Here is a 24,632-nt window from a genome sequence, read left to right as displayed (position 1 = left end):
AGCCGGTGTTTGCCTGCGTATGTAAATTTGGAGTGAAAATGCCAGCGCACACACCAACACATTTACATACACTCACACACACACTGGCATGCAACTATAAAACGTGCAGTAAATGCGTAACTGAGTGCCAACAAAATGATAATGCATGACACAAATGACAACATAATGTTGCAGAGTGCGACACTATTTGGGAATAAAATCACGAAGCATGTGGCACGCGAATGATATGTAGCAATGTTGGCGGCGTTGATGGCGGTGATAACGATGATTACAATCATGCAGCTGCAGCCGCACATCGCCGAGGATGCGAGCACAACCGCGGGGAGTACACAGTGCATGCCAATACAAGTGAAAAACGGGGGTGTCGCCAAGAGGGAGCGTGTGCGGAGTGGAGTGCTCTGGAGGCGGCAACAGTGCTTTGCACTCAATTATGCCACACGTCAATGCAGCGGCGGCATATGGCGTTTGCAACATGCATGTACGTAGGTGCAAGAGTATTGCTTATGTTTGTGTGGGTGTTGCAGTGTTAGTGTATGTGTGGCAGGCAGCAGTAGCAATCGAAATTCTCATTAACACAAAATTTTCGAGTATTCGAGCTGCCTGCCAGTTTGGCACATCACGTGCCTCAAATTCACAGTTAATATGTGCAAATGTGTGCGCAAGTGTATGGGTTATAGTGTTCTTGTTTTTGTAATAGTTGGAACACACCCACCAAATGTGCACGGAAACATTGTGAAATTACTGCAATTACAGATGTGAAAATGTGGCAAGCAGACACAGACACACGAAAGTTGACTGACACATACATATACATACATATGTGGTATATATGTATGTGTATGTGTGACCGTGCCTGCGGCACGCCCATATTAACGTATACAACAGCATTTACAAATAAAATTACGATTAAACTGTAGATTTCTGCTGACTTCGGCAGTAATGGCAACAACAACAATAACAACAAAAGAAGTGTCAACAACAACAACAACAGCAAGTAGAGTTACGACTGCCAGACAACAATCAAATAGGTAGTAGGTGGCAACGCGTAAATGTTGCAAGAATCAAGGTGTAACGGTACAACAAGTTGCAAGCAAGCGTCTGTAGCAGTGCGTATGCTGCTGTATTTGGCGCCGAATTTGCCAAATTCAAATTTGAAGTTGATTTTCAACACTTTATGCCACAATAACAGCCTTAGGAGGCACATGTAACATACACACACACTTATATATGCAACACTGTTGGCTAATGGTTTGACTGCCTGCAAATAGTCGTAGAAATGCATTTATTTGCAGCAAATTTATGCCCCATCCGGATATGCGGCGGAATTTTCGGGAAACCGCGGAATTAAGCACGCACACACACACCCACATATACTTGTATATGTATGAAAACGGTTTGTGATACTCGTAAATAGCACGCACTGACATACCGCAATTTGTTGCTTGCTTTTGTACTCCGTTGGCACTCATTTACATTTAGCAATGCATGAGATTTCCAGCAAACAAGCGGGAGGAAACGCATCAGCCGCTTCTAAATTGGATAAAGCTTCAAGACTGCTGTGTTTTGGTGTTTACTGTTAGCAATCAACTAATTTAATATGCAATAGTGAGTATACTGCAGATAGTACATACTCATTAACCACGGAAAGGCAGTTCGATACTACGTTGATTTATAGCAATTTTAGGATTACGAAAGGCTTTGAGACTCAACTACCTAAACCTAAAATTTAGTACTATTTTTCTCAAGTCGTAACTGTAACTCAAGCTTAGAGCTCGTAGGATGCCAATAACTTCAAACGATTTCAAAACTAAGTTTACAAATATCATAAGAGAAGCTTATTTCTTTGGACTTCCATAGATAGCAAGCAGTCACATATCCGTTCGGTACAAATATAAGTAGAAGATGTAACCGAAGATAGCCCAAAGAATGTTATCGACAAATTAGACAGCAAAGAAAAATTCGATGACCTTCTTCTTTTCTCATCCGAGACTGTTTTCTTCTCTTCAATGAGGTTGTTTTTTACGTGGTGGGTCCCAAGTCCAGCTCACAATCTAGCTGAGGGATGGTTTGCCACTCCACTTTAGCTCGGCTTCAAGCGGATGTTTTTTGCCTACCCATACGACACTTAGTCAAAGACTGAAAGTCATGAGCTGCTCGAGTCATTTTCACACGCTTCTCTTGAAGTCAACTTTACTCCATTAAGGGAGTTCTGAATTGACTGAAACAAAGGACAGTCCGATGGTGCAAGGTTAGGGCTATATGGTAGATGCATTAAAACTTCGCAGCCAAGCTCTCCCAGTTTTTGCCAAGTCATGAAAAATGTAAGTGGTCTAGCGTTGTCCTGATGAAAGATGAAGCCTTTTTTGTTGATTAATTCTGATTTTGATTGCTTGCTTCAATCTCATCATTTGTTGACAGTAAAATGTAGAATCAATCGTTCGACCAGGTTGGACCAGCTCATAGTGGATAAATTCCTGCCAATACCACCAAACACTCAGCTTTTCGAGGCGTCAATGCGGGCTTTGCGACCATTTGTTGAGCTGCAACTGTGCTGTTTTCGCACATTATTGTTGTATTTGATTCACTTTTCGTCTCCTGTTACCATTCGCTTCAGAAATGGTTCGATTTCATTTCGTTTCAGCAAAGAATCACAGATGTTAATTCGGTCCATTAAATTTTTCATAGACAATTCATGTGGTATCCAAACTTCGAGCTTCTTTTTGTAGCCAGTCTTTTTTAAATGGTTCAAAACCGTTTGATGATGAATGTTAAGTTCCTTAGCAATGTCATGACTGCTTATGTGAGGGTCCTGTCAATCTTTATATTTTCATCGATTTTTTCAACGATAGGTCGACCAGAGCGAGAATCACGAGCCTACCAGCGTGACCTAATCCTAAAATTTATGGGTTAAGACAATAAAGATAGGTCCAAAAATTCCACGGCTGGTAGTATAAATAATCCTAACTGACTTTTAAACTGAATTTATCAACGGAATATGCACCAGGAATGCCACTTCTGCGCTCTAACCCCACTTTTTCTCATTTCCATATACTTCATCGCTCGCATGTATAAAACCAGCCACACATGTAAGTGAGTTGGTGATTGTGATTTTCATTCTGTGCCACAAAAATCACACACTTCCAATGCGCGAGATTGAAATTTGCGCCAAACGTGTAATAACGCCAATGCCACCAGCTCCACCACCGTCAGCGCCACCGCATTGCAAATCATTTACCAAAGAACATGGCATACTACGCAGAGATTTGCTGCTATGCCAGTTATTGTATGTATGCATATACGTATGTGTGTGCGTGTGTGCGTATGAGTCTATCTACCTATGAATTTATATGCCAGTATTGTGCCAATTTGTGTAGCTATGCGGCCATACAAATGGGAATGCATACTCATACAATGCGCATTTTCAGCTGAGTACGCGTGTCTGTATGTATGCTTGTATGTATGTAGGATTACATATGTGTAGTACGTAGTGATAGCTGCCGCAGAAACTAATCACGCAATCATTTGATTCATTTAAGCCCGCACAAGCCCACTGAACAGATCCTGTTGCCTTGCTACCCTTCAGACTCCGCTTACAGCACAGTTGTATTGGTTTATATGCGTGTGTGTGTGTATGTAGGCCTTTTTACTCTCTCTCAGCTGTGTCAGTGCCGCAAAGTGATGAATGAAACCAGCGGGTATAAATCAAGCAGCGACGACGCATCCTTTTGTAATGGAAGTACATATGTATGTATGTATGTTTGTGTAAGAGTGTGTGCTGTCATGTTTATAGTGGTATGTGTGTGGTTTCTATTTGCCTATCACTTGTACATGCACATTTGCTTGCAGCCAGCAATTGCGCTGAACGAATTTATTTGCTCGCGATCTGCATGCAAAGGCCTGTGTTGCATGCACCACTCCGTTGCAATCGGTGCTTGATAATTTTCGAGCGTTAATTCGTAGATTTAAATTCAAAGCTTACAAGTATGACAGACGTATACATATAGAGAAATAAGTGTGCCACAAGCAACCATCTCTGTTTTGATTCTTTTTTTCTTGCATCATGTAGCACGTGAGTATGTCAAGTGGCATGTGCAAGTTGGCACCCAATCAGTCAAGACGCTTGCCGGCTTGCGTAATGGAAAAGTGATTTTTTCGTCATTTAAACACGCTCCGCTCGGCAGCTTCCAATCAAATGCTCGCCAAACCGCAATCACGGCACTGACATAACGGCAGCAGCGAGCAGCAGCAACTGCATGCTGCACTCCATCACACGCAATGTCAGGCAGTCAGTCAATCCGTTAGCCGCGGTACTCGGCATAATATTTTCGATTTTTCTACCATCAGCGCGCATGCCACAGTCACCCACACGCCTGTGTGTACGTGCAACATTCACTTGCCACTTGTCACTAGCTACTAGCCTTGATGATTTGCATCTGTTGTGTTGCGCGTCTGTTTATTTGCTGTTTACCACTTTTATTTGTCAAGCATTGCATGCGTCAGTCACTTATTCTTCTTCTTTCATGCCACCTTCTCCACAACCGGCTCCAATTAACTTGGCAACAACGCGGTATTTGAAATTAACTTGCTGTTGGAAATTGTCATTTGCTCAGGCGGTTGGCATGTTCTAGCAATTATATACAATGCAATTGCAATAACAACAAAAACAGCAGTGATCATGCCACAAGAATTTCAGCAACAAAGCGCTTCGATTTTATGCTGCTCACCCCCTGTTGTTGTTTCTAATTATATGTGTTGTCATGGTAAGTGGATCTCAATGCTGGGGAAGTGTGTCAGTAGTGTGGCATGCTACAAGGCGCATTTTTGATTTATAGACAATCATCAATTATATGTATGTCTAGGCTAGGTTAGGTTTAGCTGGTAGGCCAATAAGCCACGCATATACCACTTTTGGTAATTTGCGGTACCAGATGAAATTCAGCAGTTAGCCCCAAGAGGAGTATTCATTCTTTAGGATCTCTGCGCTTGATGCGAATTTTAACAGGCTCTGCGGCCTGTATTATACTGTGGCAATACCAAATGCTTACAACGTAGTCTTGCCAATGCGGAACAAGTGCACAAGAGATGCTCCTTTGTTTGCTTGGTGCCTTACTCTAGACAATTCCTGATGTCATCTCGATCTGTCGCCACCAGGCACTGACCAGTTAGTATTCCGATCCTGTTCCTAGTGCCATTAGAAATTTGTTTACTTCCAATATTCCGTTTCTCACATGACTTTTGCAGTTTTGCAACCATGTAGCTCGTTCCATCGGGTTTTGATTTTTTTGGCGTGTTTCTGTCGAGATCGTCGTATAGATAATGGGTTTCCCAATGTTGAACACCTTTTTGGATGCTAGCCGTACACCATTCTTGGCAATCCCGTAATCCCGTCCACTCTTTCATTGCCGTTGATTCTTTTTTGGCACGCAGTTGAAGTGAACTTGCTTGCTTCTGGCAACGATTTTCAATGCTGTCTTGCTTCACTTCTAGCCGGTATGCAATACGAGGTTACTGCTTGGCTGTCTACGTAGATGTTGACTCTGGAATTGTCTGCTGGTGCATTAGAGGCGCCTGATGTTTCCTTCTAAAGTCTTTTGTACAATATTTTCTAATTCCAGCTCTACGGACGAGGAAATGTCCTAGACCCTATCAAATGCATATCTTATAATCAGTATAATGAGCTGAGTCGATGTCCGTCTGTCTGTGCTTCCGCGAAACTCAGGACCCAGTTTTTAGGATATCGATCTCAAATTTTGCACGGAACTGTGAAAATCGGACCAGGCGAACTGAACGATGGTAATAAAGTGCTTGTAAGGAACTCCATCATTTGGCAAGATATCTTCAGAAAATTTGGCAAGAATTATTGCGTAATGAAATGAAATATCCGAAGAACATGTGCAAGTCGTATCACTATAGCATATAGCTGCCACACAAACTGATTGGCCTAAATCAGGTCTTTGTATGGACAACTTTTTCATTGGACCAGGTATCTTCACGAAATTTGGCACATATTTATAAATTCCAGCACCGCAGTATTCGAAGAAATTGTGCAAGTCGTATCACTATAGAATATAGCTGTCACACAAACTGAGCGACTAAAATCAAGAAAGAATTTTTTTATGCTCCTTTATGATATAAGAAAAGCAACTGCGCAGGCTATAATATCCCCGGTGCAGCCGAAGTTAACGTTTTCACCTTCCCACCTTCCTGCGCAGTTTGATGTCTTAAATTTTCTCTAATAACGCTCTCGATAACAAGCAGGATATGGCACAGCATTTAAATTGCAGGCAACCGATCCTTTTTCCCAAGCGCTACACGGCGGCACATGACATGGCAACAATTAGTTATGAAATACCAATTTTTTATGAGAACCTTTGTAGGCGCTCAATTGCCGACACATTGGAATAATTTGGTTATTTTTCAAAACAAGCACCGCTAACGCCCTTGCCAGCCGCCAGCCGCGCAACGCTCAACGCATATGCCTGCCGACTCACTTGCAGTTGCAGAAAGATTTTTATCGCTTTTTGGACACCATTGGCATAAGAACAAAGAGCGCAAAGGAGGAAAGGAGGAAATGTACTAAAAAAATAACAAGATAATGAATGGGGAATTATGAAAACATAGAACAATTATAATTAGAAAATTTCTGAGTTGCAACACCCACTAAAAAATTAAAATTGAGGAAAGATAGAGGAAAGTAAAATGTTAGACAGTTTCCTTACCGCTCGCCTTGCATACGTTATGTGGGAAGTGCCGGTGTGCTTGTGTTGAAAGGAAGCCAGTCGGCATGTTTACTAAGCCTGTTGGCTGGCAATGTTCTAGCGGCCGCACAGGATAGAAATAATTGACGTTAGACTAATTTTAATGAATACATTGAAAACAGATAAATAAAAATATGGAAATTTGAAAAATGTTCGTATATGTTCGGAATGTTGTCGAAATAATTGCCACTTGTCTGTTTTCATTATTCTTTAATTGTAAAAAGGTTGGACAAAGAAATGGTGCACCACCTAATAGTAGAGCGTAAATTTTATTATTGTGCTGTGTTGTTGAGAAATCGCATAAATTAAATGGAAATTTAGACGAAGACGCAAAAATGAATGATAATAAGATACGTACTTGATGACAACACAAAAGCTTTTCACAGTGATTGCCTTTCTGCGGCGTTGCCGAGTGTTTCTTTAACCCTTAGTCATTTTAGTGTGGTCTCAGCTGACGCAGGAAGTGTACTATATATGCTTTTTATGTATAGTCTTGAAATACTATAGATTTTAAAGCTTTATTTTTAGTTGTTTCAGAAGTCTGTGCTTTGAAGACTCATACCCAGTATTTTTTTCAGTTTTACTTTTCAGAAGATTGCATGAACTGTGGATAATTTGCTAAAGAGCTGTTAATGATGTAGCGTGCTTTTCTTATTTTTAAAATAGTACAGCTAACCCTTACAATCAACTTTTAGATTCTTCAACTAATACTTTTTACATATCTGGCAACCATTTAGTAACATTGTGACTATAATTTTAAAATATGTGGAGTCCTGTTGACTCCTCTTTAAATACGTGTTGGGCCTTCCTACCCTATATTGACGCGCATGCTTTGAGATATCAACCTGAAATTTTGTATACGTTACTTTTAACACAAGAAACTGCTCATTTGTCGAAACAATTGTTATCGGATCACTATAGCATATAGCCGCCATACAAACTGATCGGTCCAAATCCTGTCTTTGTATGGAAAACTCCTTCATTTGATGAGATATATTCAAGAAATTTGGCACACATTATTATGTAAAACAACTAGCTAATCTCCTAAGAAATCATTCATATCGGATCACTATAGCGTTTGGCTGCCGTACAAACTGAACGATCGGAATAAAGTGCTTGTATGGAAAACTACTTCAATTGAAGTGATATCTACAAGAAATTTGCCAGATAGTATTACCTCAGGCAATAATCTAATATCCGGAGAAATCGTTCAAATCGGTTCACTATAACATATGGCTGCCATACAAACTGATCGGTCCAAATCAAGTCCTTGTATGGAAAATTTTGTCATTTAACGAGATATCTTCACGAAATTTGGCATGAATTATTATCCAAGACAATAATGCATTATCCGAACAAATTATTCAGATCGGACCTTTATGACATATAGCATTCCAGCAGCGGGTACTAAAACGAAAATCTTCAAAGCTGAAAGCGTGAAATGGTCTAACTATACGAGTATATCTAATCTATGCTAGCGCACTCCATCAGGCCACATAAAGGTTAACCATTTGAATATAAGCACAAGCATGAGTGCCAATTACGTTTACGCATTTCCTTCAACTTGTCCGTTAACACTCAAGCGCAGTGCTCTTTCGCATAAGACAACCGCAACGCGTGACAGTTGTGGCATTGTCTTTTGCAATTCGCTTTGCTTGCGTTGCAGCGCTTACGCAGTTGGTACCCAACTTCAACACACATTTTATTGTTATTTGTTGTTGCGTATTTTTTCCGCTTAGACATTGTATTTAATTGTAAATAGCAATGACAGCGCAAAAATGGCTTTGTACGCCAACAGCTCTTCAGCGCTGTCATTTTCCGCCACTGGCTGCAGCAGCGCTGAGTATCTAACCAGCATGTGCGGCTGTATGCCGCTAACGGTACTTGCACTATACTCGGCGAAATTGCACTTCATCAACACGCTTCTTCTTCTTTTTTCTTCCTCTTCGTCTGCCTTCCTGACTCTTTTTGAAGCTTGCAACACTCGCGCTACATTTTACATTCACGACCGGCTGCGGTAGCAGCAGCATCATATCCTCACCGCGTTGTAAATCTCTTCCAATCATTGCTGCTGCCCGCTTTTCTGCGCTTGTTTTGCTTGCTGCTGCCGCTGTTGACTGTGCTGCGCGCATTTCGTGCAATTTTCTCCATTTAGTTAAACAAAATTAAAACGTGATTTGTTTTCTTGTTACCTCGACATTTCCACTTTTCACCCGCCCAGCGCGCATTTTGCTCGATACTCCGCTTTTCTCATGCTCCCAGCACCTTCCGAACGTCCACACAGCTACGGCGCATGCATTCGTTCGGGCTTCGGCGACGGCAGCAAATGAGTCAGTCAGCGCGTCACTTATGCATACTAATCCATTCATTTATTCACTCGTTTGTTCGCTTATTTCGTGCCGTCGTTCATTTGCTCATTATGCCTGCTGTTGTTGTTGTTGTACGTGATTTTCGTTTGTTCGTCGTTCATGGCTGTTGGCATGTTGTTGCTGTAGCTCCTTGAGCTTGTTGTTTTGCAATTTCCTTGTTTTGCCGTTATTCACTTCCGCCACCTCCTAGGAAACCGCCTTGTTGTCGCCTTTGACTTTGTTCGGCGCAGTGTTGTTGTTGCTATTAGCACTCGTCGTTATTTGCGTTGGTGCTCTCACTGCTGCCGCGCTTTTCTCATTGTTCATTATTTTCTACACGGAAATTTCAAGTTTCACTAATGAAATTTTCGCATTCTGCACGCGATTTTACTGATTGAAAATTTATAAGGATATTCTTGACGTTGGCGCGTTTATTTTGGCTTTCAACGTGTCACGGCTTTGGTGTTACGTCAACAAAGCGAGAAATTTGTAAATGTCTACTTCTGCATAAATTCGCTATTTTGCTTATGTTATTGTTGTTACTTTAGTTGGGTTTGCGTATACTCGGGTGGTAGCTCTAAGCGTAGGGAGCTTTCGAAAGTCCAGTGGTTCAATGGTTTCTTGTTCAATGAATATTGCTATTGACAAGAGCAAAAGCTGAGAAGTCGTTTTAGAAAACATCAATTAGTACTTCTGTACGATAAATATTGTTGCCTCAAAAGCTCGCGTAAGCTCTTTGGTTATGTAAATAATTTGCAGATTATCATAATTAAAAGAAGAAAAGCTCTCCATAGCGGCGTACTTCAGTCACTTTGTATTGATCTCAAATTTTAAAAGCTCTAAAAAGCTTTTTTTTATGAAGGTCGAGTTTCAATGGCTATCAACATTTTTTGTGATCAGCAAGAACTTGTGGCTAAAAAGTTGTTTAAAAGCTTCACAGGATTGGAACCTAAAAGCTCCAGAAGGCGTTTTTGTACGATGGTCGAGTTTCAATAATTTTCAATATATTTTGTGATCACCAAGAACTTGCCGTTTAAGTTGCTTAAAAGCTTTACAAGTTTGCAATAATCTTAAGTTATAAAAGTGCTTATTTTTTGATTTTATAGAATTTGCAATAAAAAGGAAATACAAAAGCTACTGACATTTTTTACAGGTGCGTGTCTTCTTCACATTTCTTCTAAAGCTCTAAAAAGCTTTCATAATCAAATTTTTTTTGAAATTTTATTTCCTGACTACTGCACATACATATTTGTTGGCATGTGCTTCCAATGCTCTAAAAAAATCTTCTTCAGTTTTCTTCAAGCTTTTTAAAGCTTTTATAGTCAAATTTTTGAAATTGGCGTTTCTGATTACGGGATAGGTATGTATCTTCATAGTTCGAGGAAATTTAGTATGTTAGTGGAAGAGATTATATAGCCTTGACACTCAAAATACCCTCCAGCGATTTTTCATTACTAAAAATTATAATTGACTGCAGAGTTTGTAGAAATATATTACAAACTTTGCGGATGTCTGAGTCTGCGTTGTCGTTGCAACTTTTGCGACAGCTGTCAGCATAATCTAGCCAATATATATTTGTACCTATTTACCTAACAACAACAACAGTGAAACTTTCTCTTTCAATATTTTTTTTTTGCCCACAGCAAATGTGCTGTATCATCGTCGTCTGGTCAAATTAATTTCTGTGTAAATAAATTGCTTTGTAATAATTTATCAGAAAATTAAATAGACAAATAAAATAGGACCAGCGGCAACCGAACGGCATATCATTGAAATGAAATGCAATGAAAGTGAATATGTAAGAATAAAAAGGTAGATATGCATGCAAGCAGGAAGCACACACTTATAGCCGACAGGAACGGCCCGAAGTGGCAAAGGACAAAGCAAACTGGTAGCTACGACTGCTGCGCTGGTGAAAAGAGGCGCTGATGACGCAATGAAAGCCTCTAAAAAGGCTTGACAGCTTCCTTTGCATGCATTTTTCCATTGAAGAGTGGTAAACTACCCAGAAAAAAGCGGTTTGCGGGGCGGGTAGAGGGGATGGGAGAGGTTGAGCTGCACATACATACTTGTATAATTGTCACTGACATGGAGACGCAAGCATACAGAGAGACACACATAGAAACAGCACATGTGACATATGCTTGATGGCAAGCACTGCCAAGATAAACACAATTGCCAGCCGCTTCATCTATTTTTTCCGCACAAAAAGGAACAAACAACCCCTTCAGGTACAATTGTTTAGGTTTGGTTAACTGTATACATATATACATATGTATATTTGTGTGTGTGTGCTTCCGACCCGTAGCGTATAAATATTTTAAATTAAAACAACATCACAACAATTAAAGCGGCAAAGGGTATGCTTATGTTGCATAATCGAATTGTGAATGAGGCGCGTTGAGTGCGAAGGGGTGCACTTTCACTGCTGCCATACATTTTATACGCATTTAAATGAGACCAAAATGTGGCGAACCAAAGGCATGAATGAAGCGATTCTCTAACTACGCTACTCAAGCGCTCAAATGAGCCCGCATTTACGCCATAACCAACAAAGTGCTGGGAACAATTGCTGCTGCGTGGATTGGCGAGACGCACTGGCGCATACATTACCGTTACGCATCGTACATTGAATTGCGATTTTATTTGTATATATGCGTTTGGTATAAATATATACTTTTGTTAATTACATGGGCTTTTAAGTGTTTACTTTAGCCCAGTCCGCCTCGCTCCCTCACACACTCGCTGATTTGGCGCTGCTTGTCAAGCTTTATTGTTATTGTTGCCTACTTGCTGCATTGATTGCCACAATTCGTGGCTGAGTGTATGACCCTTAACTGCGTACCTATTTTGAATCATTGACTTTCCCATGTCACCAAATGGGTGGTGGCTGGTAGTTTAGTGAATAGATATCGATATAGGCAGGTAGGCAAAATTTACGCACTTCTCGTTGAGCTACAGCCAGTTTCATAAAACGAGAAGAGCTGACGGTACTAAAATTTTGAAAAATTATTAGAAATTACAAAAAGGGTTCTCTGTTTCGGGCTTCCCTCATTTTTAAAGAAAAAACAAAAAACTTAAAATTTGTTGGGGAATGTTTATTCGAAAGAACATTTTTTGGCATTTATTTTTTGAAGATTATCTCTTTCAAATGTTGTCCGCGGTTACGTCTAAATCCAATTTTCGATGACTCGTTCGAGCATTTTGACTGGTAACAGGCGAATGACACGCGTAATGTTTACCTCCAAAGCCTGAATCGAAGCGAGATTGTTCGCATAGATTTTAGACTTACATATCCTTACAAGAAAAAGTCTGAAAGAGTGATATCACGCGATCTTGGTGGCCAATCGACCGGCCCAAAAAATAAAATTATCTGCTCACCGAATTATTCTCTCCATAAATCTATTGATTAATGCGATAATGTGGGTAGTGGCGCCGTCTTGTTGAAACCAAATGTTGCCAAAATCACGCGCTTCAACTTCAGGCATCAACAAGTCGGTTATCGTGACGCAACAAAAGTCGCCATTTACGTCTACGTTCTCACCGGCATCATTTTAGAAATATGCACCGATGATTCCCTCGGCTTAAAAACCCACCAAACTGTTTCTTTTCTGGATGAAATGCTCTTGAATCTCTTCAGGTTGTTCTTCATTCCAAATTCGGCCATTTTGCTTGTTTACGTACCCAATGAACCAGAAAAGGGCCTCATCGCTGTATAAAATTTTGCTCGAAAACGTCGGGTTTTCTTGGAACTTTTCAAGAGCCCGTTAAGCGAAATGATGTCGCTTGGGAAGCGGCTTCAATTCTTGCACAAGCTGTCTTCGTCCATACGTATTTCCGAGGAAAAGTGGATTTTTTTCAAGCTTCTGCGTAAAAACCTTTTTTAGGTTTATGAAAGTTTTCGGATCATGTGGTCAACTCTACATTATCTAGAAGAAGACAGGATTGTTTCTTTCAGAATCAAGTAAAGAAAAAAGCAAATAGTTTATAAATGTAGTCTTGAAAGTGCGATTTACAATTACAGAATAGCTTTGCTTTGTGTTTTGTATATATGTATATGTACACGAACTAGTTCCACAGCTTTTGGGATATCGGTTTGAAATTTTGCACACGTCCTTGTCTCATCAAAAGGCTGCTCATTTGTCGCAACGGCATATATCGGGCCATTATATCTTATGGCTGCAGTACAAAATGAACGATCGCAATCAAGTGCTTGTATGGAAAACTTTTTAATGTGATGCGATATCTTCCTGAAATTTGGTATGAATTATTGCCTTAAGAAATTATGTAACATCCGAGGAAGTTGTTTAGATCGGAGCACTATAGCATATAGCTGCCCTATAAAGTGAAGCATCGTAATCAAGTGCTTATATGGAAAACTTGTATATTCAATGAGGTACATTCAAGAAACTCAGTAAGGGTTATTGTCTCAGACAACGGTGCAATCTCTGAAAAATTTATTCAGATCGGATCACCTTAGCATATAGCTGCCAAACAAACTGAACGATCCGAATCAAAACTTTTTTATTTGGCGTGATGTCTTCATGAAATTTGGTATGGATTATCGCCTAAAGCAATTATGAAATGTCCGAAGAAATTTTTCAGATCGGGGAACTATAGCATATAGCTGCCATACAAACCGACCAATCGAAATCAAGTTCTTGTAATAAATAGTTTGTATTTGTGAAAGGCATTTTAACTTTGGTTCACTGGGTATTATTTAGCAGTGTATCACTATAAAATTATATTATTTAATATCATCAAAAAAACCAAGCATAGCAGTTTACTTATAAAAATGCCTAAAGTATGGTATAATATTTAAAAAAAGCCTAACTAAGAAATATTAAATTAAGATATAACAAGCTAGAACTGCATTTTCTAACGAAATACAGTTAGATTAGCTCAAAAATGTCAACAAATAATTATTTAAAAACAAAATCTGCTTAGTTGCATACCACATGCCACGAAAACTGAAATCTGCGCCAGCGTACCGCACTCACGCAGACAACTTAAGCCAATTACGTACGTAGAAATGCGCACATACTTCACACAGTGCGCCCCTTCTGCAAAGTATCGCCTTAATTATGCATAAAAGCTGTGCATAATGAATAAGCTGCACGCACACACAGACACACGCGCGCATTAAGCGTTATTGATATAACGCATTGCAAAGACATGTGTGTGTATGTGTGCTTATAGAAAATCAACTGGCACAAATATGCACGAGTACAACAACAATGGTTTGCAAGCGCCTGGAGGGCTGTGCATTTTAAAAAATTATCGCACACACATTCAGACAAAACAGTTTTTGCCACTGCCACAGCGTGTAAACAGGCGCAACAACCCTGTGCCGCCGCCCCGTTTTTCCATTCTAAGCGTAGACGCTGGTATGCGTTTCTATGTCTACATATATAGATGACTGTGCATCCTTGCTCATTATCACATGCTGCAGAACCACGTGTTATATATTTAGCATCGGAGCATAAATGCATGTATGTGTGCGTGCGTCTGTGTATTTTTGCTGTGTGTACCGCAGGCTCTGCCACAGCCGCTTTCAATTTCAATATACTCATTTCTCAACCGGTTCTTCTCTGCGCACTACTTACAGTTGTTGTTGTTGCTGTTATTCTTTTCAATTCTCGCATTTTATTGATTAATTTATGCAATTTACTGGTGCCTTGCGGCCATACTCGTACCCTGTCCTTCTGCTAAACGACCCAATACCGGTTTGCTGGCATTCCTAATATTTGATTTTCTCATAAATTGTGCGTCGTTTGCTTTGCTAGGCGACCTAAGGGCACAAACTTGTGCAGACGCACATACATACACACGCGCATATAGAGGCTGTATGGCTTCAAACACACTACTAAGCTTCAGTAGGGTTTTCAAATATATATTTTGCTTTCCTACTTTGCGTATTACCTTTGCCTCTGCTGCCAGTTATCCTTGTTATGCAAACGCACACATGCATATATATTATATAATCACACACACACTCACAATCCATCCTCTAGGTATGCCCTTACGTCGTTGTTGTGTAGATTATTTTAGGCGATTAACTTCGTATGGGATATAATGTGATAATCTTCGCTTGTTTGGCGGCTTATAAATGTTATCGAATTCATCATCGCCTCGCACAATAACAACAATAACAGAGACAACAAAAAATCAAGCACCAAAAAGTAATGACAAAACAAGGAATCCATTGCGGGTCGCGGGCTTAAAATGTGCTTGTATTGAGGCATGTTGCATAAAAAGGGGTTAATTTTTGTTTCATAAGTGGTTTTATGCTTTGCTTTGATCTTCTGTGATTAACTGCCAAGCCTTTGTTTTGAGTGTTTAACTGAGTTATATGCATCTGTTGGCAGACAATGTAAGGTTAACTGGTTTCACTAGTTCGACAATTGCGGTGTTCTAGCAGGGACTGCAAGGTCATTATGTGTTAATATTACAAAATATAGTTGAAGAAATAAATCAGTGTGGTTTCTGAATGCCAAAGTTTGATACTCAAATATTTCAAGAACAAAATTTATTTTCGTTTAGGGTAATTGTGGGCTTTTGGAGTTAACTAATTTAATACCAGAATATTAAATAACTATATGTATTTAAAACTAAATTATGTTATACTAAAGAAGCAACTGACCAAAGAGCTCGAACAAGTTTGCTCGAACTCCTATAGTTATTGAAGAAGTAGTTCTCTACACTTGTGGACTGCTCAACCTAACAGTAACGCTGTGAGATTTGTGCTAGAAAACTCAACAAAACTTTGCAAACTTAGCTTTGGTTTGGTTAGGTTAGGTGATACTAGCTGGGTGTTATGCCGTACATAGACTTAAGGTTCTTTGTAATGCCAGATAAAGGTGTGTTAATACGAGCTGTTGCTTACGTCGTGTAGGACGTCAACGCTTTTTGCTAAGTTTAATAAAGATTTGATATCTAATTCTGATACTTCATCCAGTCCCTTGAACTGCGAAGATCCAAGGTATTTAAGCCTAATTCTAATTATAATTCTAAGCTTTATACTGACATGTTCATGGCCTAGAAGAGACAGCGATTCCAGATATGTGAAAGCATGCGAGTTTTCTTTCCGCTACCTTGCACACGATCTTGGCGCCTCAACTTCCTCCTAAGATATTCCATCCCAAATTGATCCGTCTGTCAGTCTTTTCGGGAATGCCGGTGTATATGATCCTCTACTTCAGTAGTTCCTGAACTGGTTTGGCAGTCGAGCGGATAGCATTTTTGGCAATCCCATTAACTGTTTCGTTTCTCGGAAAGTCGTTTTTGGACTGGAATCCAGTATATATGCAGCCGGTTTTCAACAGCCATCATATATAAAACATCCCTGCTTTTAAGGCCATTCTCTGACACAATACGATTTGAGATTATTGCTTTAATTGCGGATATTCTTAATGTAATTTGCTGCGTTATTAGCTAATTCAGCAGTTTTCCTGATAGCAAACACTCCTGCCTGAAATATACTGCAGTATTTTGGCAGCTTGATGGGTTGCCTGAGATTTAGCTCCACCCTGTAGACCCCGGCGTGCATTTATCAATCATTCTTTGATTCGCCTGCGTATATGTCAAGAGTCCCACTTATGGTTCCTTTGTCGCGGCGACATCCACCCCTTTTCAGCGTGACTTGAAACCTTGTTTTCCAGATAAAAAATGAAGATATGTGGATACCGGGACAACTCATAGTGCACCAAGTCTTGAGATTACGGTGGATGATGTAGCAGTTCGAAGCCTGAGGTCGTTTTTTTGCAATTCACTGTCGATTTGCCACAATAATTTACTGTAGTACAGCTCTGCGATCGTTTTGTTCTGAGGAATCGATGTAGATGACGTTTTGCGTATCTCAAATAGTTCTCAAAGTAATGTTGTTGGTGTATTAACGGGTACCTAATCCCTGTTACGATGGTAAGGATTAGCTAAGTTCTAGCCGACGTCATCCCACAGAAGGTCCAAGAAACATGCTGTTTCTACGGTTTCGGACCAAAAGGGAGAGAGTTTGTGGGGCATGCAAAAAGTTGACCAGTGTCATGTGGAGACAGGACTCAACCTGTACTTTATCCAGCCAAGGGTTGTTATTTCGGAGATCTAACTCCGTTAAGATCGGTAAGTAAGTCCGATAATTTAGACTTTTGCCGTTTGAGTTTGCTAAGTGTTTTCCAGTTCTTCGACTGTTTTCTGATATGTACCAGTGAATGTGTTGGTCAGAAAACAACGATTTGTAATCCAGTCCTCTGCGGTAGGATCATTCCAGGATCTAGGAACTTTCGTATTACTTGGACGGACCCGGATTTTTTATTCGATGAAGGACTGTCGTCAACTCGGCTGAATTCTGCCGCTCCAACAACAGTATGAAGGCTAAAAAGTGTTTTAGAGTCTGCTATGTGACTGGGATGTGACAGTTTGACTATAGAATCCTCTTCAGCAAGTTTGGTATAACTTTTTAATCGAGCTTGGGTTATTGTTTAGGAATTGATTCCGTAAACTTACGGCACCACTTACAACATTTGTAGTTGTTGAACGTGTTTCCTATCTATAAATCTGAAAAGTTTTGAACTCAATGAGTTCTTCTTCAGAAACCTTCTAATAATAATATTAAAGTAAACACTTAAATTTTGTTGAAAATTTAAAATTTATTATTCTTTATTTGAACATACCTACTTACTAGCGCTTACAACACATCAAGGTCATGCACTTTCCCAATCACATACACCCCTTTCTCTCACCACCAAAGCTTATTATTCAACACTCAGACAGTCAAAGTGTTAATTATAGCCATTTATAAGAGACTTAGCGCACAGCACAGCTAATGGCGGAGTTGAGAGTGTGTGTGTTGTTGTTATTATTATTGTTGTTGAGTATATAATATTTGAACTGACGCTTTAAGTAACTTACTTGCACTGCTGCTTGACGAAGACTCATTAAGACGAAGCAGCAATAGACAAACTGACAGACAGACAGACAGCTAAGCTTTACGAGAGAGAGACTATTGTTGTATACACACGGATATATACTTATATGACTGCACTTCTATATCTCTATGTGTGTGTCTGTATTTGTCTATGCGAGGAGTATTTTGTTTTGGGAGTTTTTCGGTAAGACAATCCACATAATTCACACTTTGTCGTTGTCATGACAGGCCATACTTCATGCATTTGTTGCATGCATGTGTCTGTGGGGAGTGGCAACACTCCTCTGTGATTTTATAAATTGCAGCTTGCAGCAATGGCTATGTATCTTGTGTTGCAACAAATCCGTTGCATACGTCACTGCTGATGTTGCAACTTTTTCTACGTCTTCCAGCTGTTTACCCAACTGCAAGCAACTAATTCCAAATTGATACGCATTATTTGCTACAAAGTGCTTGGTGAAAGGGGTTGTGGCATTATGTGGCATGTAACTTATGTTTAACATTTCTTCTATACATGTTTGTATGTAAATACGCTTTAATGCTTTTACAACGATTTTTTTCGTTTATAAATCTTTGGCATTACGACGACGGCGCGTTTGGGGCATAATGTTTCAGAATAATTGATGCGCATTCAATCGCGCTGCTGCCACATACATACACACTCATATACATACATATACACATGAATGCAGACTTTGGAAAGCAAGTAATGCTCCAACGACAAGCCGCCGCATGGCCTGACACACAATGTTGCACACGTCTAGTTATGTGCATTTGCAGCGCCGTGAAGACATTCATTTGGCATTCATGCGGTTGGCAACTGTAAATACAGCTTCGTATTACTACATCGCCCCTCTAAACACATACACTCAAAATATTTGCTGTGGCAAGACAATTTTCCATGCGCCGCTCCGCTGTGGTATCAATTTTCATTATGTTAAACACGCCGCCATTGCCTGCTAACTCCTTTTCGTGCCCCAAAAAACCGTACTAAAACTGATATATCCACTCCGCTGTGACTCCTGTGACCTCGTACGCGTATATATGCTGTCTTCAGCTTGCCACAATGTGCTCTGCAACGCTGCAGTAACTCAGCGGTAGCTGTGTGGCAATCTGGCGTAGACTAAGTCGATGAATTGCGCTCATAAATGATTCGTGGCCATTGGCGTCTAGCTTGTGGCACAGTGATGTATGCACTTTATATACTATATGTGCTGTACTGTATCTGCGCCAAGCTCCTGAATATCCTTGCGTTGACTTCGCAGATTTTGGCATTGACTTTGAGATTTTCATGTTGCCACAATGATTTTCTTCAGCGAAAAGGTGAAGGAAGGAAAGAATTTCTTTAAAGCATGCACTCGTGCATATTTTTATATTAACTTATTATAAATACTAAACTCTTAAGCTGTTTCCAGCATAGGAAACTATTTTTTAACAATTTGATTCTTGTAGATTGAAAGAGATGGTGAACGAAAGTTAATGAGTCGTCGATAGGTGAAGGTTTCATCTTTTATGATAGTTTCGTTGTCAACAAGTTGGATATTTACTATCTGAAATTCTTGTGAAGATTTCAAATGTTTTCCAAAAGCTGCTCTTATATTGCTTTAAACTAATTCAGGAATTCTGGTTACCTAGGAAGGATACTAAGAAGAATTGCAGTCTGTCTGATGTATATAGATCCCTGTTTCAAAAAAAATTCTAACTAAAAGTCATAAAGAATGGTTAGAAGTATATTTCCTTCAAATATATTATATAGGATCTCAATTGTTCCAGGATACTTTTCTGTTTTTGAAGGAACATATTCTAAATTTTTAGTTTTTACAATAAGGATCTTTAGAATGCTATCTTTGTTACTAATTTCAGTTGTTAACATTCTGTCTTTCGAAGAATCTCTATTTAACATCATCGATTACATTTCTGTTCTTTCGTATTTGACTCCTTTTTGAAAGAACATGTTCTAAATTTCTAGTTTTAACAATAAGAGTCTACAGATATCTAACTTTTTTCATCATTTGAGTTGTTAATACTCTATTCTCCGAAGAATTTCTATTTAAAATCATCGACTACATTTCTCTTCACTCATAGTTGAATTCAACGGACCGCTTCCGAGGATACTAAGCCTTTCTTATTGAAAACGGAAAGCTTTATTTTGAAGAAGAGAAAACTTCCTTTTGAGGCACGGAAAGCTTCCTTTTGAAGAACTGACGTATCAAAAATAACCAGATCAAGAAATGTGTCTTCGAAATTGAACGAAGTTATGATGGTTTGGTCAAATTATTTATTTGCGTTGAAAGAGTATTCATACAAATTTCTAGATCCAATAGATCCAAGAACAGATGATTAAGTTAACAGAGCAACAGGAGATATCTTCGAAATCGAACACAGGGTGACGTAAACTGGAATACTTTAGGGAGTTTATTTCTTAAATTATATAGATAACTTTAGGGGTCGGTCATAAGAGATTCTGAGGATCGGACTCAAAAATTGAAAACTGAAAAGTAACCAGAACAAAGTAATAAAAAAAAAATTCCGAAAAAGCGCTACAAGGATGTCAGGTTTTGAAAAGTAGTCGAAAAGCCTCCAAGATAGCATGGTTCAGTCTTATATTTAGAAATAATGAGAGTATCCGTGGCAAATGTGGAAAATGTGGAAAAATTTAGTCGCTGATTCAGGTCTCTAATTTATGTTAAATAGAACATACCCTAAAGCATGCATAAAGACTGTTACCAAGGCGAATGAGTAGATCCATTTTACTCGCTAATTCATGGTTGAATAGAACATACCATCCAATAAAACTAAAAACTGACTTTCGTCTACAAAACTTTTATTTTCCCTAAGAATATTTTTAAAATCTCAAACTTAAAGCACACACATACCAACAAGCGCAAATATTCTGTAAACCATTTAAAATATGTATAAACCAACAACACACGTAGCACTAGACCAGAACAGACCAGACAGCACGTGAATTAACTGCACGCGCTCGCGCATCCTAGCGTATCCTGTCAACGGCCCAACAACACTTGTCTAACCAATACAAACGCATATGTGGCATACGTTGCACACAGCCGCAACCAGCAACACACACACATATGTACATATTTTCATACAGTCACATACATATGTTCCTGGATGTGTGCTTGCGCCGCTGCAATATTTATGCTTTCAGCAGCTTTGACTCTTTATTTTCCAGCTATTTTACCATATACTGCTTCCATGTTGTTGTTGTGGCTGCTTTTGTTATTGTTATCTGTCTGGTATGTGGCTTTGTGCATAATTGAGTATGCAATGTTATTATGTTTGGCTGCTTGGCTGCCACACTGCCGGCTTGCTGTTACTCCTTGTGGCAGCCAGCAGAGCAATGAAGATGTGGCGCTTGTACTTTGCGCTCTTCTTCTTATTTTTGCGCTTAATTTTCTCATTTAAGCTTTGCTTTTCTTTACAATACCTTTTCGTTGGTGTTTTTTTGTGCTTTCCTCCACATTCTCTATTGATTGCAACATTTAAATGCATTTTCCTCTTTGCCTTCGCCCAGCGGATTAACGCGTCAATTACTTTGCTGATTATCCGGCGTACAAAATTTCCAACAAAGCCATTTCCGGCAGAAGAGCCACTACTTGTAGTACTCTTTGTTTGTATTTTGCATTTTCCAGAAAGTAATTTCATATTAAGACGCAAAAGCGCATTTATTCGTCATTTACTTGTGTGCAGAAAATGTGATTTTCTTGGTGCTGAAGTATGTAATCGGTGGATAATTATGTATATAAGTAGCTACAAAGATAATTGTTAATCCGTACTCAGGGAGACGTAGTGCATAAGAGCTGTTAACACTTATTTCAAAAACTAAGCTGTGTCTGCGACTGTAAATAAGATATGTTGAAGTCTAAAGTACTAAAGTATTATTCCTATAAATTCAATTATCTTTTTGAATCGTCGGTTGAGTGAGAGGAAGGTAGTTCCCGGAACATAACGGACCTTCGAATTTTTCGAAAATAATTTTTTTCGAATTGCATGGTTTTCGAAAATATTATTATTTTAATATATTGCAAATAGAATCATAGTCGAGCTAACATTTCAACTTTGAAAAGTTTAAAGAAACTTTCGAATATTGCCTAAGTGAAGAAAGTGCCTAATATTTTCAAGATATCATATAATTTATTTTATTATATTACAAATATAACTCACCATGCGGTAACATTTCAAATTTGAAAATTTGTAAAATTTCGAAATTTTTCGAAACTACTTTTTTATTCAAGATATCACATCTTAATACGTTACAAAAGGATTTCACCAAAAGGTGACAGTTCAAGTAAAAAAATTTCGAAATTTTTCGAAAATAATTCTTAGCTTTAAGAAGAGGCTTAATTTTTTCGAGATATCAAATACAAATATATGTAATTTAATATGGCACTTTGCAAATATGCAAAAAAGATTTCGAAACTTTTAGAAAATACTTTTTTATTCGAAATACCACATTCTAATACGTTGCAAATAAATTTTACCAAATTGTAACAATTTAATTTAAAAAAAAATTTGAAGATTTTCGAAAATAATTTTATTTTGAATTTTAGGTTTTTAAAGAAAATACTAAATTTTTGCGAGAGATCCAATTAATATTTTATAATATTACAAATAGAACCCACCTAGGAGTAAACTTTCCCTTTTCTTTTCTCCAAAATTATTTAAAAAAAATAGAAATTTTTTTTCGAATTTTTGGTTTTCGAAGCAAATTCTGAGATTTTTTGAGATATCACATGAATATCTTACTATGCTACAAACAGAATTCACCTAGGTTTTATATTACAACTTTGAAAGCTATAAAAATAAATTCGAAAATTTTCGAAAAAATTTTTTTTCCAATTTTAGTTTTCGAAAAATTTTGAAAATTTGTAAGAAAGTTCCAAAAATTTTCGGAAAGACTTTTTGGTACAAATTTTTGGTTTTCGAAAAAATGGAACTACAAAAAATTACTTACATTCCTATCGATCATGCTATGCTTGTAATGTTTTGGATATCACACTATTTAATTAAATCAATTGCGTGACCGAAACTGCTGACCAGGAATTCTTGAAATTGTACAAAATTGAATTTGTAGTGATCAATAACGGCACTCAATCCAAAAAGAATAAGAAACAGGCAAATAGACAGGCATAAAAGATGCAACACAAAGCCACGAAAGTCAATAAAAAACAATAAACTCACAGTTGTAATGAAAATAAATCTTAATTTTCTTCGCAGCTCAAATTGAGTAGAAAGGTTTTTCGTGTACTTGCAACCAACGCGCCGGCGCACGGAACCCACACGAAAAGCGGCGCATCTGAGCTAGGAGAAATGCATAATAAGCAAAACCAATTTAGAATAACACAAATTTCGATTTAAGCAAATAAAAAAAGGAGAAAAATAAAAAACAATAAAAAAGGAACAACAACACGACAAGTGAACATATGTTTGAGGCGTCGCAATAAAAGCGCAGAGCTATTAAATTTGTAACACTTATTAGATGAAGTATCTCATATATCTTGAACGCTTAACGCCATAAGATTTTATGAGATAGCAGCTGCGCATTGAGCGGGAGTTTACTGCGCATGCGTATGCTTGAGGCAGCCTTAAGGCGTTATCGGCTTAAGAACTTGCTGCTATGACACCATACAACAAGCAACGGCATGATAAACGCAATTAACGCCAGCGATATGCAGCGGCCGGGGTGCGCCTGCGCACCACACGCAGCCCCAAACATGTGTGCGCAACAACAACAAGACTTGGGAAATTGCTTAACCGAAATCACGCGAGTGCTCAGCACACTAACGAGCTACACGAAATGATTTCAAAGTGTCAATTTCAATTGCTCAACTGCTTTGTTTTCCACTTAAAAGTGTAGAAATCGAAAAATAAATACAAAAAAAAAAAATCAAAAATAAAGAAAACACTTTGGGGACTGAAGGCAGTTGTTTGAGTGGTTTAAGTGTTTTGTGAGCCTTACTTGTCATGCAATCAGCGAAATAAGCGAGTGTCCTTTGATGACCCACACTACAACTAAAGACACACACCCCAACACACACTCGTACAGTACTCGTACGAAAATTGCTGCTCGCCTGTAGTGCCGCTTAGGCTTCACTAGCGCGCTTCCAAACTCATACACACTCACACGCACTAACACACATTTTTGTATCCTTATTCTAGGAAACCTATTTTTAATTTCCTGACTGTCTTTTGTTGTCTTCGCTCTATTGGAACTTGATAGTTTCGGTTTCATGTGTCAGTTGGCAGCAGGCAGAGCCAGCACACTTGGCAGTTACAAAAACATACTCTACATTGCTGCAGCAAATGCTCTTTGTAAATCTACAAATCCATTGTATTTTGAAATTTTTATTGCTTCTTCGCCTTCTCGGCCGCTCGCTGGCTTCTTCGCTTTCTTTTGTCATGTAATAGACTCGCACTTTACAACAAGTACTGTCCGCTGCCTTCGAAGCAATACTTTCTGCCTCCGGCTGTTGTTTTGAGTTTTACAATTGATCGATGATTGGATTTGACAGCTACGTTGAGTATCATATTTACGCATCAGGCATATGTGCGAAAATTCTAATTGCTTGAGGCTTGCACTCG

This window comes from Bactrocera tryoni, chromosome 5, assembly GCF_016617805.1.
Source record: "Bactrocera tryoni isolate S06 chromosome 5, CSIRO_BtryS06_freeze2, whole genome shotgun sequence".
Lineage (NCBI taxonomy): Eukaryota > Metazoa > Arthropoda > Insecta > Diptera > Tephritidae > Bactrocera > Bactrocera tryoni.
This window is presented reverse-complemented; position numbering follows the sequence as displayed.